We start from the raw sequence: 17,969 nt of genomic DNA, 5'->3' as shown, positions 1-17,969 counted from the left end.
ATGGGCGGCAAGGAACCAATCAGACGTATCTAAAACATTATGGATGTTTGCGCCAACCCATTGTTGTTAGTCGGATTATGGACATGATGTGTTCCAAAGGTCATCATCTTGGAGTATTTTGGACGTGATGTGTTCACATTTCACGAATGGGGATTCTTGGATCAACTGTGGTCTATAGTTCAATAATCTAAAAGGCAAACAATGTGCAAGATGGCATTCTTTTAAGGAACAAAGTTGAGGGTAGCAAATCCGAGGTGTCTCCGATGGAATGTACAACTACTAGGGTGTCCATGGTAGCTTCTTCATCGACTTGGTCTCACCATTTATGTCCCACTATGAACCACAGAGAGGGTATTAAAGCTATTGCATCTCAAGTGAACTGCCCAATGTGATCCCATTATTTATTTTGGATTTTAGGTATTAATTTCATTTATTTGGCAATTTGCTAAGGTGACTATATAAGTACATCTAGCCCCATTGTAAAAGTATGAATTCATTGCCAAGGTTGGTTGGTTCATCAGTATCACTCCCTCTCTCTCTCTCTCTCTCTCTCTCTCTCGTGTATTCTTCCCATTGCACTATGATTCCGGATTGATAACTTATCCCCCAGCATGATTGGGCGGACCTGTGTGACAGGGGCCTAAGAATGACACTTTTAAGAGGAGGAGGATCAGGGCGGCGCTTTCTTAATAAAGCGGAATTCCTCCCTCTCTCTCTCTCTCTCGTGTATTCTTCCCATTGCTCTATGCTTCCGGATCGTCCACTTTGATAACTTATCCCCCAGCATGACTGGGCGGACGTGTGTGACAGGGGCCTAAGAATGACACTTTTAATAGGAGGAGGATCAGGCCGGCGTTTTCTTAATAAAGCGGAATTCCCGCCGACGGCCGACGGTAGCGCAGCTCCCAGGCGACGTCTTTCAAATCGGAACTATGGAAGACTCTCGGTTGCTCTTCGTACTGTCTGTCTGAGAAGAGGTACGTTTGCCAAACTTGTTGTGCTTCTGCATTCTCATCCTTGTTGCAGGAGGTCGCCCCAGAATGTGTTTGCCACTGAGTGGACATACTTGTATCGGACTTATCTTACCATGCAACGACCTTTGCATCTTTTAGCTGTTTGTTTAATACCTATGCACTCAGTGTCTTTTGGTTCTTTCTTTACTTCTTTCAATCTCCCTTTGATTGCCCATGAGCGCACCGTTAATCAACAGCAGTGTGTCACCACTGTAAATGGCATTTGCCAATTCACTATAACAAGAAAAGCAACAATGCAAGAAGTGTATTTGTATTTGTGTTTGGGTGTGTCCCAAGAAGTGTATCTCTGGCAAAGAGAACTCACTCTTCTTTCTTTTGATCACCAATTTGTGTTCCCAGCTGCGTGTCAGATGTTCTCTATGCTCTTTGCTAGAGAAAACAATGATGTTGTCAAAGAAGGTACCCACATACTATCTATACTCTCGAGAGATCCCATCCATCATCCTAAATCTGTCGCGACACGAGAGAGAATCACTTAAAATGCTTCACAACTTTAAAATCACAGTTCAATTTGGTCGACATGGGGGGCCGGCGTAGTTCTGTGCTCAGAGAGATTGGCCCCAAAGACTGGCGCCCCTTTGGGTATCTCTTTTATGTTAATCTTTGAGCAAAGTACAACTCTCGCAGGGTCCTCGCTCTCAGACTCTGCGTCCAGATGCTTTGAGAAGTGAGGCCCTTAGGGCTCTTTTATTCTTACAAAGGATGTCAAAAGCAGAGCCCAAAAGCTTTAAAACTCAAAAGCAAACAGTCCCAAAGGCTTCAAACTTAAAAGCAAATAAGTCTCAAAAGCTTCTGGCTCCAAAAACTGCCAAAAGAGTAATCAGCACAATTTACGGATTTCTGTACATTTTTGCCAGGTGTGAGCAGCTGTCAGCGTGTTTCACGGATTTCCGTATAGTCGGCCTATCAGCATATTTTTCGGGCGTCTGTACAATCAGCCACAACATCACCTTGCTGTGCGTGTTTGGGTTGAGCTGCCACGTCATCAATTTATGACATGTAAAGCATTAGAGTGGTGTAAGTCTAACTGTTGATAGGGTTTTCTTCTTGACCCCTTTTTTGCTACGTCTGAATAAGTGGGCTTTTTGCCAAGATAAATGGGAAAAGACTTGGACTTTGACTTTTATCCCTTGCGTGTCGCAGATTGTTTTAAACTCTTCATCAATTTACTCACTTGGCGCTCTTGACAGCTTTTGGCTTTGCTTTTATCTTCATTGCTGACTTTAGTTTAGGGTTGGCGACTTTTGCCACCTTTCGCAAATTTTCGTAAGCGATTGATTTTGTATGTGTTTCGCATAGAGAGGATCCTTTGTGAAGCTAAGAAATCAATTCGTCTAGGACTTGCATGTGTTGCTTGAGATCTGCAAGAGTCCGATCATCTTTTGTAGGTTCTATAGGTTGAGCATCGAAGTCAACCTCCTCGGCTTGTTGTTCATCATCTTGTCCCAGGTCAACTCGATCCCCTTAAGCTTCTGTATCAAATTCTCTATCAGAATCCTTGTGTTTTGTTTCCAAGTCGCTTTGGTGTTCTTAGTCGGTTTTTCTGTCAGAATCCAATCTGTGTGCTACAAAAAGATGGATTGGATTCTTTGTAGAAGAAGAATTAGTTTAAGCTTTGATAACATTGTAACCGGCAAGCCAGTGGCGAGGAGGCAATTGTGTCTCTAGCATGTATAGTGCTCAACAACTATACCATCATGGTCCTGAGCCTTTCTTGTGCCGAAATGATGAATGAAAGCTGGCAGGATTTTCTTTGTGGAGAAGTATAGCACTAGATGGTGTCACAAATTGCTGACCTGTCAAGCCACTGAAGAACGGAGCCAACCTGTAGATCTCGGCTGAGAGGCCTAAATCGTAAGAAGAAGAAGCAGTAGAAGTTCACATCAACTTGCAAAAGTCCCGTCGAGAGGCCTTATTTTTCAAAGAGTTTCCACCAACTTACGAGACCCCGTCCGATGGGGCCCAAGTGATCAAAAGAGATTAAATAAAGCGGGACCTACACACACACACACACACACAAAGCATGGAGAATGATGATGTGGCAACTGTCGTACTGATTTCCGTAATTTGCACTGACATGTTGACGTGGCTGGGGCCAGATCCTTTTGAGTTTGACTGTGTTTTATGTAAACTGGTTTTAGAGGCCAAGGGCCTTTAAATATGACCCATGGGCTCTCACTGTGGTAGTCTACTCACGGGGGATGTTGAGCAAAGCCATGGGAGTTGTACTGAGTTCAAGCAATATAAAGAAATATTGAAAGGGGCGCCAGTGTTTGGGGCCAGTGCTCTCTTGGGATGGAACTCCGCCACTTTCGTCTCGTGTTGTGCATCTCTTTTAGTTTAATTGTTATTTGAAGTGCTTAAAGTTGTTCAGTCTGTTATTTTCTGTTGGCACATGGTGCCCGTCCCCGTGACAGTGGTATCAAAGCAAGTTGACGCTTCCAAAGCTTACACGAGTAATATTATCAAAGAATCTTCGTGTCTCGACCCCGGACTTATTAGCCACTCCCACCCTTACTCCATCGCGCATCGGGTGCGCTCCCGTTGTCAGGTGTAGCGGAATTGAATATGGTGAAGATCTAGTTTTACACTTCCACAAAATCCTTTTTTTCTTTCCTTGCATTAGTGATTGCTTTGTGCTTGAATGATGGTTCCTTTTACTTTTCCTTGAAGAGAGGGGCTGAGAGAATGCAATAGAGATGTGTAGAGGGAGAGAGAAAGAGAGAGAAGAGAAGAGTGACACCCGATGGGGTCCCCCACACCGTTGCCGATGTGGTATTTGCTCTAGATTGTGTAATGGAATGTACACACGATGCAATACCTCAATGTAGACTCTATTGACTTGAATGACGACAATCGCCGTGTTAACTCTTCAATACGAGGCACCTCCGGGGCTGATTTGATGCACCTTTGGATCCTTCTCGATGTGGGGTTGCAGATGGCCACCAAGGGGAGATTTGGGGCTGATTTGCGCTCCCGATGTGAGAGGATGGAAGGGCGGAAAGCTGGCTGCAAAAACATAGATCTGCGACGAAAAACGCAGCAGATATGTCGCGTAGAGTCAGCTGAAAACGCAGATCTCGATGACGGCGATGATGGACAGCAATGGAGCACTTGATGCCGGCGAGGGAATGATCGAGGGGAGGCTCGATGGGCTACCAAAGTACCGAACCGCAACGGGAAACACGCGAAGGCAGTTGCAAGCCGTGTTCCGGCGATGGAATGGGTTGAAAACTGGAAACGCTGAACTGATTTATAGGGATGGACAGCGCAAGGGCGGATTTGGCGATGAAACCCAAAAACCATATTCACAAGGGACGCGTCCCGAGGAGTGGGGATGGGGGACGGGGATCAAATGGATTTTTAGTGTAAAAAAGAGGGGGGGACGGCAAGTGGGACAGGAAGCCCAAAAATGGGCGTCCCCTGTCACTCTGCTAAAATCGTTGCTGCTGGCTGAAAACGCTAGGGTTGAATCTGGCTCTCCACTAGCTCTATCTTCTTCTGCAACTTGGTTTCAAGTGAGGCTCTCTTGCTCCCTTTATAGGTGAGGAATAGGCCTTAAGAATTATTGTAGGTTGAGGTAGGGCAACTGTCCACAAGGTCACTCAACAAATAAATCATAAAATGATTTATTAAAGATTGAGCTAGGGGGTGTGCGTTTGGGTGAAACTGTCGCACATCCACCCACCTGGGAATCTGATCGATGCGGGGAATGGCTCGTTGGATTTCTTCAACCTAGAACTACGTGCTCGTCATGCCAGATGCCCACCGTAGTGTAATAACATCTGTCGAAACGCGTCTATAAACCATTTATGCAAGTGGGTTCCAAAACTGAAAAACCAAATCTAATGGACTTATCTGGACATGCAAGTCTTGCGAACAGGCTGACAAAATTGCGAGTACTAATCCTCCTAGGATTCTTGATATCCCTATCTAGGAAGAAGGGGAAAACTCGCTATGGAAGTCGATGAAGCATGTCCACGTGGCACACAGAGCCATGTGCATGTGACATCCACTCTTGCTTAAGGTGAGCTAGCGCTATCTTCTTCTGCAACTTGGTTTCAAGTGAGGCTCTCCTGCTCCCTTTATAGGTGAGGAATAGGCCTTAAGAATTATTTTAGGTTGAGGTAGGACAATTGTCCACAAGGTAACCCAACAAATAAATAATAAAAATGATTTATTAAAATTTGAGCTAGAGGGTGTCTGTTTGGGTGACACTATCGCACATCCACTGTCACAAGACGGGCACCATGTGCCAATAGAAAAGAACAGATTGAATAGACTTTTAGCACTTCAATAACAACTGAACTCAAAGAGAGAGACGACACACGACACGGAGTGGCGGAATTCCACCCCAGAGAGTATTGGCCCCAAACCTTGGCGCCCCTTGCGGTATTTCTTTATATTGCATCAACACAGTACAAGCCGGTACTCCAGACTCTGCACCTTCTCCAAGAAGCATGCCAGAGAATGAACCCTAACCTCATATTTAAAGGCCCTTGGCCTAAAAAGCAGTTACAGTAAAAAGCTTTTAAAACTCAAAAGCTTCTGGTCCAAAAGCAAAGCCAAAAAAACTGCCAGCGTAAATCACGGAAATCCGTACAGCCTGCCACGTCATCAGCTCCGTTCTTCAGTAGGTCGACACGTCAGCAGTTTGTTACATCTCCCCTTCTTGAAAGAGAGTAATCGTCCTCGATTACAACATATCTGCAAAACAACTCAAGTTAGCTCAAAAATTTCCGAGGGACAATCAATTTGCTCTTTTTATTAAGGATTTAGCTTCTCCTTTCGGCTGTTTTGATCAAGGAGTTAGCTTCTCCTTTCTGCTCTTTTGATCAAGAAGTTAGCTTCTCCTTTCGGCTGTTTTGATCAAGGAGTTAGCTTCTCCTTTCGTCCATATCGGAACTCTTGATATTCCAGCGTAGTAAAATTAGCCATCACACCCAGACCGTACTAATCTTCCACGGGTGTCTTGATGCACTAAAATTACATACCTAGGCAATCTCATCCAATTAGGAATATTCAGTAATTGGCACATCACAATGCAATACAAATGCTTACATATGCATGTTACAAGACGCAACAAAGAGCGCTGTTGAGCACTCCCCTGAGACAAATGGTCTGTGGTATGAAGCTACTCAACGACTACCTCGTCACTCCCCCCGCAAATAACCTAAAAAGGTCCGGGCCATGAGCTCAGAGGACTGTACAAACAAACGCTCCCCAGATTGCAGTCTGCGTCGCTTCGAAGGTTCAAGCATACAACCAAACGCTCCCCAGGCATCGGCCTGCGTTGTTCGGAGGTTTTCTAGCATACAACGAAACGCTCCCCAGGCATCGGCGTCGTTCCGAGGTTTCAAACATACAACGAAACGCTTCTCAGGCATCTGCCTGCGTCATTCCGAGGTTCAAACAATACTAAAACAGTATTTCTCACTTCTCCACCCGGGAGTAAAATCACCAATCATTGAAACCAGTATCAAACCAGAGTCAAACAATTCAAATCGGTACCAAAACAGGTTCAAAACAGATACCATCCATTGCAAACAAATTTCAAACAGGATCACCAAACAAGTTCTAAAACAGATTTCAAACTTAAAAAGCAATATCGACATCAGTCGAGCTCGAATAATCGACTGGCTTTCCATCCTTAACCTGCACCAAAAATTAGGGTTAGGTTAATTCCATAAGGTCGTAGCCGAGCACAACATGGTCCATCAGCTCTTGGACAGATAGTGTTTCTTTGGCGGCGATGGTAGTCCCAAGATAGCAATCGCACTGGACCTCCAAGGTTATCTGCTCGTGAAGAGACATCTACTCGAGAGATGTTGAGAAATTTCAAGTTATAATCTGCTAGGGTTCCATGGCAAGCATTTCAGGATAACCCACTCTGCCAGAAGTTGCACTCCGAAGGAAGATGTCAGAAACCATATATTTTCTTGAAAGCTTGCCAAGTACTTGGAGTATGCTACTTGGTAGCTATCAACATCTGCATGGTACTGCCTCTGAGAAAAACAGCGACTCGAAACAAATCTGGGATCCTTCTTTTGCAAGTGATCTTAATGGCTTATGCCTTGTAAGACATGAGCGGTGAAGACGGGGGCGCGCCTGATGCGCGATGAAGTATGGGTGGGAGTGGCTAATAAGTCCGGTAAAATTCCAATAGCTCTGTCTCCTCTTTTGTAGGACCGGCATGCTTTCAGAAAAGCACACGCCTGATGCTCTGATACCACTGTCACAAGACGGGCACCACGTGCCAATAGAAAAGAACAGACTGAATAGACTTTTAGCACTTCAATAACAACTGAACTCAAAGAGAGAGACGACACGCGACACGGAGTGGCGGAATTCCACCCCAGAGAGTATTGGCCCCAAACCTTGGCGCCCTTTCGGTATTTCTTTATATTGCATCAACACAGTACAAGCCGGTACTCCAGACTCTGCACCTTCTCCAAGAAGCATGCCAGTGAATGAGCCCTAACCTCATATTTAAAGGCTCTTGGCCTAAAAAGCAGTTACAGTAAAAAGCTTTAAAACTCAAATGCTTCTGGTCCAAAAGCAAAGCCAAAAGCTGCCAGCATAAATCACGAAAATCCGTACAGCCTGCCACGTCATCAGCCAACGCAAAACGCGAAAATCTGCCCTTAGGGTTAGGGTTAGGGTTTCTACAATTTTAGGGTTTTTGGCAGTAGAATTAGGGTTTGCAGGCTTTAGGGTTAGGGTTTCCAGAATTAGGGTTTCAGCAGTTAGGATTTCTGGCAGAAATTAGGGTTTTGCAGGTTTTAGGGTTAGGATTTTTAGAATTAGGGTTTCAACAGTTAGTTCTCTGGCAGAAATTAGGGTTAGGGTTTCTGTTCTCAGGCAACCACGCCATCACTTTGTGACACTTCTTCTGTTACTTGTTCTTCTTAGGGTTTAGGCCCCTCGGCCGGTAGCTCCGTTCTTCAGTAGATCGACATGTCAGCGGTTTGTTACATCCACCCACTTCGGAATCGGATTGATGTGGGGAATGACTCATTGGATTCTTCTAGCCTAGAACCACATGCTCGTCATGCCAGATGCCCACCGTAGTGTAATAACATCTGTGAAAACACGTATACAAAAAAGGGTTGCAAAATTGGAAAACCTAATCTATTGGACTTGTGTGGACATGTGGGTATTGCGAACACTCACAAAATTGCCGGTACTAATCCTCCTAGGATTCTAGACATCCCTATCTAGGAAGAAGGGGAAAACTCGCTCTTGGCACACAGAGCCACGTGCACGTGACATCCCCTCCTGCTTAAGGTGAGGTACTGGTACCAAACTCCTTGCACACCAAAAGATGGCCTCGGATGAGGTTCCTGCTAGATGATGGCCTTCATGGCGACTTTTGAGAGAGCCTCATTTGGCTGATGTGGAAATGTCCAAAAGACAAGGATGGTGATGATGCATCTACTTACAAATCGTGGACTGCATCTTGGATCAACGATGCCCTTGTTGGTTACCGGCCAACAATAACCTTTGCTACCCCAACTCGGATGGATGCTCCTAGAGCGAATGGATGGAATGCAAACACTGATGTCCACGAAGGTTACCGGCCAGCCTATGCTGCCCCTAGGTGGAAAGATTGGCGAGAGCAATGCAGAATGAGAGATGAAGATGGATACGTCCTTTGGAATGCCCACGAACCAAGGCAAGTCCTCTCTATGATGTCTCATGAAACCGCCACGTAACTCCTCAAAGATAGAGGCTCCTCTTGGGGCTTCGACTAAATTGCCGTATGATGGAAGCTCTAGATAAATCCTCGTCTCTGCATGTAACAAACTGCTGACGTGTCAAAGCCTAAAGAAAGGAGCCAACTTACAGATGCCGGCCGAGGGGCCTAAACCCTAAGAAGCAGTAGAAGAAGTGTCACAGAGTGAGGACGTGGTAACCCTAATTGCTGAAACCCTAATTCTGGAAACCCTAACCCTAAAACCTGCAAACCCTAATTTCTGCCAAAAACCCTAACTGTTGAACCCTAATTCTGGAAACCCTAACCCTAAAACCTGCAAACCCTAATTTCTGCCAGAAACCCTAACTGTTGAAACCCTAATTCTGGAAACCCTAACCCTAAACCTGCAAACCCTAATTCTGGAAACCCTAACCCTAAAACCTGCAAACCCTAATTCTAGAAACCCTAAGAAGAACAAGCAACAGAAGAAGAAGTCCTACCAACTTATGGGGACCCCGTCCGATGGGGCCCCAAGTGACATAAAGGCATTAAAAATAAAGCAGAACACACTCAAAAGACTTTGCACATCAAAATATGATGATGTGGCACCTGTACGGACGTCTCGGAATTCGCGGCGGATTTTTAGGGAAATCCCGAAATTTTAGGAAAGTGAATTTTTGGGGTCAGCTTTTCATATTTGATGCTTTTAGGCTTTGGGCCTTTAAATATGAGCCTTGGGGGCCCTCTCTGGCACTCTTCAGCGCGCAGATTGCAGAGGAGGTGCTCCCCGGCTGTTGTACTTTGCAAATCAGCAGTAATATAAAGAAATACCGAAAGGGGCGCCAAGGTTTGGGGCCAATACTCTCTGGGGTGGAATTTCGCCACTCCGTGTCGCGTGTCGTCTCTCTCTCTCTCTCTCTCAGTTCAGTTGTTATTGAACAGTTGTTATTGAAGTGCTAAAAGTCTGTTTAGTCTGTTCTTTTCTATTGGCACGTGGTGCCCGCATTTGTGACACTGCAAGGGATGTGGCTGCGAATGTAGGCTCACCATGCCTGCGAACTCCTATGGTGGTTGCCTCGCATTTGAACCCTTTGGCTCCGGATTGATGACTACCGATTGCTAAGAAGATGCAGATGGTGTGGACCCGATCTTGCAGTTCCCTGAATGAGAGAAGCGTCCTTGGGCGAAACGCTACAACACACACTCAAACACTAGAGAGAAAAAATTTTTAAAAAATTCCAAAGATTAGTGAATTAGTGCAAAATCTTCAAAGCTCTGATACCAATGTGAGGTGCAGCAGAATTGAATATGGTGAAGATCTAGTTTTACACTTCCACAAAATCCTTTCTTTCTTTCCTTGCGTTAGTAATTGCTTTGTGCTTGAATGATGGTTCCTTTTACTTTCCCATGAATAAGGGTTGAGAGAATGCAATAGAGATGTGTAGGGGGAGAGAGAAAGAGAGAGAAGAAGAGCGACACCCGATGGGGTCCCAACCAACCCTCTCAAGGGCCCCCCACACCGTTGCTGATGTGGCATTTGCTCTAGATTGCGTAAATGGAATGTACATATAATGCAATACCTCAATGCAGACTCTACTGACTCGAATGATGACAATCGCTGTGGTAACTCCTCAAGACGAGGCACCTCCGGGGCTGATTTGATGCACCTTTGGATTCTTCTCGATGTGGGATTGCGGATGGCCACCAAGGGGAGATCTGGGGCTGATTTGCGCTCCCGATGTGAGAGGAACGAAGGGCTGAAAGCTGGCTGCAAGAACGCAGATCTGCGACGAAAAACGCAGCAGATATGTCGCGTATAGTCAGCTGAAAACGCAGATCTCGATGACGGCGATGATGGACAGCAATGGAGCACTTGATGCCAGTGAGGGAATGGCCGAGGGGAGGCTCGATGAGCTACCGAAGTACCGGACCGCAACGGGTAATACGCGTAGGCAGTTCCAAGCCGTGTTCCTGTGATGGAACGGGCTGCAAACTGGAAACGCTGAACTGATCTGCAGGGATGTTCAGCGCAAGGGCTGATCTGGGGATGAAACCCAGAAACTCTACCGCTGGCTGAAACGCTAGGGCTGAATCTCACTCTCCACTATTGCTATCTTCTTCTGCAACTTGGTTGAAAGTGAGGCTCTCCTCCCTTTATAGGTGAGGATTAGGCCTTAAGAATTATTTTAAGTTGAGGTAGGGCAACTGTCCTCCATGTCACCCAACAAATAAATAAAAAAAATGACTTATTAAAAATTGAGCTAGGGGGTGTCCGTTTAGGTGAAACGTTTGCACATCCACCACCTGGGAATCGGATCGACGCAGGGAATGGCTCGTTGGATTCTTCTAGCCTAGAACTACATGCTCGTCATGCCAGATGCCCACCGTAGTGTAATAACATCTGTCAAAACGTGTATACAAGAGGGTTCCAAAACTGGGAAACCTAATCTAATGGACTTGTGTGGACATGTAGGTATTGCAAATAGGCTCACAAAATTGCTGATACTAATCCTCCTAGGATTCTAGACATCCCTATCTAGGAAGAAGGGGAAAACTCGCTCTGGAAGTTGACGAAGCATGTCCATGTGGCACACAGAGCCACGTGCACGTGACACCCGTCTTCATTGCTCAGTCTTACGAGGCATAAGCCATAAAGATCACTTGCAAGAGAAGGATCAAGGATTTTTCAAGCCGCTATTTTTCTTAGAGGCAGTGCCATGCAGTGATGGATGTCTATAGCTACCAAGCCGCACACTCCAAGGACTTGGCAAGCTTTCAAGAAAATTTTTGCTCGACGATACATGCCTTCAAACATCTTCCTTCGTAGTGCAGCTTCTGGTAGAGTGGGGTATTTTGAAACGCTTGCCATGGGAAGCCTAGCAGATTATGGCTTGAAGTTCTTGGACATCTCTCTACAAGTGTCTCTTCTTGAGCAAATAACCTTGGAGGTCCAATGTGATTGGTATACTGTCACAAGATGGGCAACACGTGCCAATAGAAAAGAAAAGATTGAACTTCAATAACAACTGAACTGAGAGAGAGCGACAACACGCGACATGGAGTGGCAGAATTCCACCCTAGAGAGTATTGGCTCCAAACCTTGGCGCCCCTTTCGGTATTTCTTTATATTGCATCAACACAGTACAAGCCGGTACTCCAGACTCTGCACCTTCTCTAGGAAGCATGCCAGAGAATGAGCCCTAGCCTCATATTTAAAGGCCCTTGGCCTGAAAAGCAGTTACAGTGAAAAGCTTCAAACTCAAAATCTTCTGGTCAAAAAGCAATGCCAAAAAGCTGCCAACGTAAATTACGGAAATCCGTACAGTCTGCCACGTCAGTATGTTAGCACAATTTTCGGTAATCCGTACAGTCTGCCACATCAGCAGTCAGCGCGAAATCTGGGTTGTCCGTACAGATTTGCCACGTCATCAGTTGCTTTTGCTTCTTATGCTGCTTCTTCTAGGGTTGAGGCCCCTTGGCCGAGATCTGCAGGTTGGCTCCGTTCTTTAGGGCTTGACACGTCAACAGTTTGTGACATATACCTTGGGGCTATCATCACCGCCACATGAACACTTTCTATGAAGGCTTGTTTCGACTTTTCAAGAGCTTATGGACCATGGTGCCGCGGCTACAAATTTATGAAAGAAATCTAACCCCAATTTGGGTGCAAGTTTCAGGACGGAAGCTCTGTCGACTTTTGAGCTCGATTGATGTCGAGAATGTTTTTAGTTTTCTGAATTTTGTTTCTAAACTTGTTCGGTGATTCTGTTTGGAATGGACGGTATATGTTTTAAACCTGTCTTGGTGCGGATTTGAATTGTTTGACTTTGGTTTTAATATTGGTTTCAATGATTGGTGATTTACTCCCGGGTGGAGTAGTGAGAAATGTTGTTTTGGTATTGTGTCCGAACCTCAGAACGATGCAGGCGGGATGTCTGGGGAGCGTTCCGTTGTATGTTGAAAAACCTCCAAACGGCAGAGACGGGATGTCTAGGGAGCGTTTGGTTGTATGCTTGAACCTCCAAGCGATGCAGGCTGCAGTCTGGGGAGCGTTTGGTTGTATCAGTCCTCTGAGCTCATGGCTTGGACCTTTTTAGGTTATTTGCGGGGGGAGTGACAAGGTAGTCATTGAGTAGCTTCATACCGCAGACCGTCTGTCTCACGGGAGTGCTCAGTGGTGCTGTTCGTTGTGTCTTGTAACAAGCATATGTGAGCATTTGTGTAGCACTGTGATGTGCGAACCACTGAATATTCCTTATTGGATGATATACTTCTTGGAAACCAACGACCCAGGATATTAAGAGCCGTAATCTGGAATGAGACTCCTTATTGGATGAGATTTTTCTGAGAAGCCAACGACCCAAGATATCAAGAGCTCCAATTTGGAATGAGAAAATTGATTATTCCTCGGAATGTCCCTCGGAATTTTTTTTGAGCTAGCTTGAGTTGTTTTGCAGTTATGCTGTAATTGCAGACGATTACTTTCTTTCAAGAAGGGGGGATGTCACAAACTGTTGACGTGTGAAGCCACTGAAGAACGGAGCAAACCTGCAGATCCCGGCTAAACCCTAAGAAGAAGAAAGAGAAGCAGCAGAAGAAGTTCACATCAACTTGCAAAGTCTCACCGAGAGGCCTATTTTTTTAAAGAGTTCCCACCAACTTATGAGACCCCGTTTGATGGGGACCAAAAGAGATTAAATAAAGTGGGACCTCCACACACACACACACACACACACACACACACACACACACACACACATTGTGCTACTTAAAGAAATTCCTGGTTTATCTTGTAACTCTTGTAGCTTCACCTCCACACCATGGGACTCGGCCCGTCTCTAATACTTGCAAATACAGATTCTTTTCTAAGTAGTTTACTACCCTATAACCAAAACCTGCCGTGAAGGCGTAGGGGCTCTCTCTCTGCAAGCATAAGCGGCATCACTGTTGCGTAATGGAGTTGTTCCACTCATGTCGATTTTGCTCATTACTACGATTTGGCGGCCCACCTCCCTCCTCTATATAAAGAGGTGAGGGCGCTTCTTTGGCCCTCACTTAGCTTTGTTACAACTGACACATAGGTCGGCCACCTTGCCCATGTGTATTTCTTTGCAGGTTTTTAAAAGGGGGAGCATTGTTTACTTTGAAGTAACTGCTGTAGAGGGTGTTTAATACTAAGCATGGTGCTTTTGCTCTAAACCTAGTTGTGATCCTCCATGGTTGGGAGCATATATAGCAAATCATGCTATGTCATGGTGACTGTGGTAAGTCGTGGGTATTGAAAGTGATAAAGGTGTCATTCTTATTCACTGTGTGCTAATGGCATGAGGTTTACACTGGCCTTTTGAAAGAGGGCTCTTTTCTGCCGCTCTGCTGAACCTGATTCTATTTCCTGAGAGTAACTAAGCCTACCTTGGTGGCCTAATGAGCTTCAGCATACCGCGTGGATTGATTAATACTGTCGCTTTTTTAGCTATTGGTCGTAAACAATTTTTTTCTGTCATTGGGGTGTGAATTACCAATTGCTAAACTGCTTGATAAATTTCTATCAACAACTGGTTTGATTGTGTGACTACTCTACCTTAGCAATGGTTTGTCCTTTTGGGATTGCTGCTGCGTTGCCTTTCTTGGCAAAACTTTCTCGATGGTAATTTGACACAATGAAGGGCCTACTGATGACGTGTTAGTACATAGACTTTGGAAATCATGCTAGGTATATGTATTTACTTAAGGGGGTGGAGTTTTCTATCTTACTATGCTTTGGTTCTTGTAATGTTTTGAGCCTAGTTGCACCATCCGGTTATTCCTACTACCTTATGGACTAGGTTAAGCTATACATTGCATTGCCTAAAAACATAGACTGTTGGCTAGCTGTGTGGTTCTCTGTCCAGCTACGCTATAGTTTTAAATAATGTTGGGCCTTTTTGCTTACCATGGCTGCTTGGACTATACTGTATTCATTTAGGATGTATTTACTTGGACAGATGGTACTCCTCTCATAAACTTTGAGTACTGAGGTGAGTTTAAACACGGTAAATAACATGACATATGTTCGGCTCATAAAACGGTGTATTTTTTTGATTCCGTGAAAGAGAAAATATGGGTAAGTGATAGAGGATTTTTCAGAGTCCATTCTACCATAATGGACTTCTGACCTGAATTTTTTTGACTAAAGTTTGAGAACTTGAAAAAGAAAAATTATTTTGAGGAAAACTTCTCATTTATACTGCATTTGATTGGGTTTTTAGGAACTAATAAAAATGACTTCAAAATGATGGTGGATTCAGACACTTGGGTTAGAAGGGGTGACGGCCTTCTATTCAAAATGATATTCTTTAAAATTCTTGTGCTTTTAAAAAAAAAGGGGATAATAATAACATTTTTTCCTAAAATCTATGGACTTAGCTTGGTAAGGTTTCAAAAGAAGTTTGTAAGATGGACATGGATAACAACTGGTATAGTCTATTGATGCCTGTAAAACACATCCAAGGCTAATTGAATTGTTGTTTTGTTTAGATGGTGTCACCAGCGTGTGACTACTATCTATCCTTTTTGTTGATTTCTTTCTTATTATCTATTTACTTTCACTTTTGGAAACACCCCTCAGGAAATCTAACTGTCCTGCATTGCATAGCTAGTGTGGAACTGTTCAGAGGGAGTCCAGGCCTGAGGGCAAGAGAGCACTAAGGTTGGACAAGGACTATGGTTAGCCAAGTGGGGTCATTGACTAGCCAAAGTGGAATCCTTTGCTACAGAGGCTACATTTCAGTTCTGGATGTGGCCGCAGTGTACAAAGAGGGTCGGATGACCTAGAAAGATACAATGGCAGCCTCTCCTAAAATTTAGGGAACTGCTATTTTGGGACCTGAAAATGTGTTGACGTCATTACCTCCAGAATGACAAAGGGAACATTTTCTTACTCTGCCGTGAAGTCAACTGGGGAGCCGGTTGGGAGATTTTTAGGCGGCAACCCCGAAACGGGAAAATGCTTATAAATGTGCCAAGTGGCACCTTCTGGTGCACTTGCCTCATGCAACAAGAAGTGGCGCTGAATTTGAAGGAGAGAGAGCCTCATTTTCAGTTTTGTCACAGGTTAAGAGCTATGGAGTGCTTGCTTTCCCTCTTATGCACAGTGCGGTGCCAGGAGTGATGCCCTGCACGCTACGCATTGCCCTCTCTCTCCCCTTTGGCAGTATGTTATGCCCCTCTAGTGGGCTCTTCATTTGACCAATGTACAGTTGTGTGGGTTCATGCGCGATTGCCGAGGCAAGAGCCTCTTGCACAGGTACTGGATTAGCTAGCGGCTAATCCCCCCGCAGGTACAGGTGAATTCGGAGAGGTTTCATGCCAGAAATCTCGTCCGATTCAAAGGGCAAGTAGCCCTACAGGTGCGGGAGCTCGAGGACTTGCTACGGATGCGACCGGCACGCGAAACGGAGCCCAAAGCAGTAAATTACAGCCTGCTGTGTATTTTTGCAGGTTTAGGGTTTTGGCCCTAAACGGACCCTAATACCCCCAGGAGGTTCGGGGACGCAAGGGGACCGTTGTACAGGTGATCTGGCGCATTTTCAGGGCTGAAAACAGAGAATTCAGCGTGCTGCAGATTCTCGCCAGGTTTTGCAAAGTGCCCGTATGCGTCGGGAAAGTCAGTCAATGCGTGGGAATACTGACTGTGAAGGGTTCTAGTACAGTTATGCTGCCGAAATCGAGCTGGAACAGTGGAAATTCAGCCGAGTTTGTGCGGGGCAGCTTGTAGGTTCCACAACGTTTATTCCCTCTTTTGAACAATAAAGAAATACCGAAAGAGGCGCCTAAGTTAGGGGCCAATCTGGTGTCCGTCTACTCATACAGGTGCAATCTAGCAGCCTGTATCCCTCTCCCCTTTGTTGTGTCTTGAAAGTACAGGTAAAATAGACGACTAATAATGGGTGAAAGCTAAATCAAGGTTTAAAGTAAAGTCTACCGCCCTTTTTGGATTGAATAGGCCGGTTTCATGGTTCCATCGACGCGATTAATTCACTTTTTTCCCATAGAAGTGAGCCTTGGTCAGTTTTGGGCTTGAGGACACAGGGGATCATAGACCAGACACAGGGAATTGCAATTATGGCTGACAGACCAGATGATGTGACTGAAGAGGTTTCCTCTTCACAGGGTCAACAGACACATGAAGTGGGTGAGTCCTCAAGACCACCACAGACAGATGACGATATATTGAGGACCCAGTTGGCTACTGCTGTGGCTATGTTCACACAAGTAATGCAGAACCCGAGGTTTTTAGCCTTTCTGCAACCTCCTGTTCCGTCTCAGCAAGTTGGGTCACTGGATCATATTCAAAAGCCTGTTAAGGCTCGAGCACAGGTGATTCATACCGCACAGTCAATGGAAACACCTGTACACTTGACGGAGAACATGCAGTCTCCACAACCTATGCCTAAGGTGCAAGAACAGGTGGTTGAGATGCCAGTTTTTCAAGCTTTACCAGTTCAGCCCGCCACCTTTCAGCAGCCTATGGCTGGTTCTAATGGGCAGGGAAGCAACTTATAGGCTATGCAACAGGTCTTCCCACCACCTTCAGTACACCCTGGCTATTTTGGAGGTGGATCGGTATTCCAGAGCATGGCTGGTCATGCACCTGGAAATCAGTTTTATACGCCAGGAACGGTGTTTGGCGGTGCTCAAACGATGATGCCTAACCCCATGTACAGTGTCATGGGTATGCAACCAGGATTTCAGAGCACTCAGGGCCAATTTGGGATGCCACAAGCAAATTTTGGTATGGCTGGAATTACAAATCAGCAGCCAAATATGGAATTTCCAGGTCAAGTTAATAGCGGCCAAGGAACACAGATGAACCCTAATAGTGTTCCCATGTTTTAGTCACTTCCATATGACAATTTAACGCCGCTGGAGAGGCCAACTCCGTACAAAGAAGGTGGCAAAGGTGTGTCATTCACGACCTTTACAGGGTTTGATGACAGGAAGAAGGCTCTCTCATTCCTCCAGCAGTTTGACAGGGCCTATGCAAGGGGAAACTTTACAGAGGCTTCAAAGGTCCGCAAGGCAGCCACTTTCTTGACAGGGAATGCGGGACTATGGTGGACAACTTTATTTCTTCAAGGGCAAGCTCCGTCTACATGGATTTACTTCAAGCAGATTTTTGCAGCAGCATGGTTATCTGATGATTTCGAAGCAGATGTCATGATAGAATGGCACCAGCTAAATGCTGCCACTTGCAGAAA

General features: G+C 45.3%; 1 pseudogene across 1 annotated transcript in view; it reads left to right on the top strand.

Annotated features, from left to right (window-relative positions):
* The first annotated feature begins 838 nt into the window (after positions 1–838).
* Positions 839–17,969, top strand: part of LOC147420361 (dephospho-CoA kinase-like) — a 68,915-nt pseudogene continuing 51,784 nt past the window's right edge. The window contains exon 1 of the transcript XR_015186932.1: positions 839–977. The product of XR_015186932.1 is annotated as a dephospho-CoA kinase-like (transcript). The remainder of the gene's footprint in view (positions 978–17,969) is intronic.

The sequence above is a fragment of the Adiantum capillus-veneris genome, chromosome 28, assembly GCF_014529385.1.
Source record: "Adiantum capillus-veneris isolate H3 chromosome 28, ASM1452938v2, whole genome shotgun sequence".
Classification (NCBI taxonomy): Eukaryota; Viridiplantae; Streptophyta; class Polypodiopsida; order Polypodiales; family Pteridaceae; genus Adiantum; species Adiantum capillus-veneris.
Note: the sequence above shows the minus strand (reverse complement) of the source record. Positions and strands in the feature narration are given on the sequence as shown.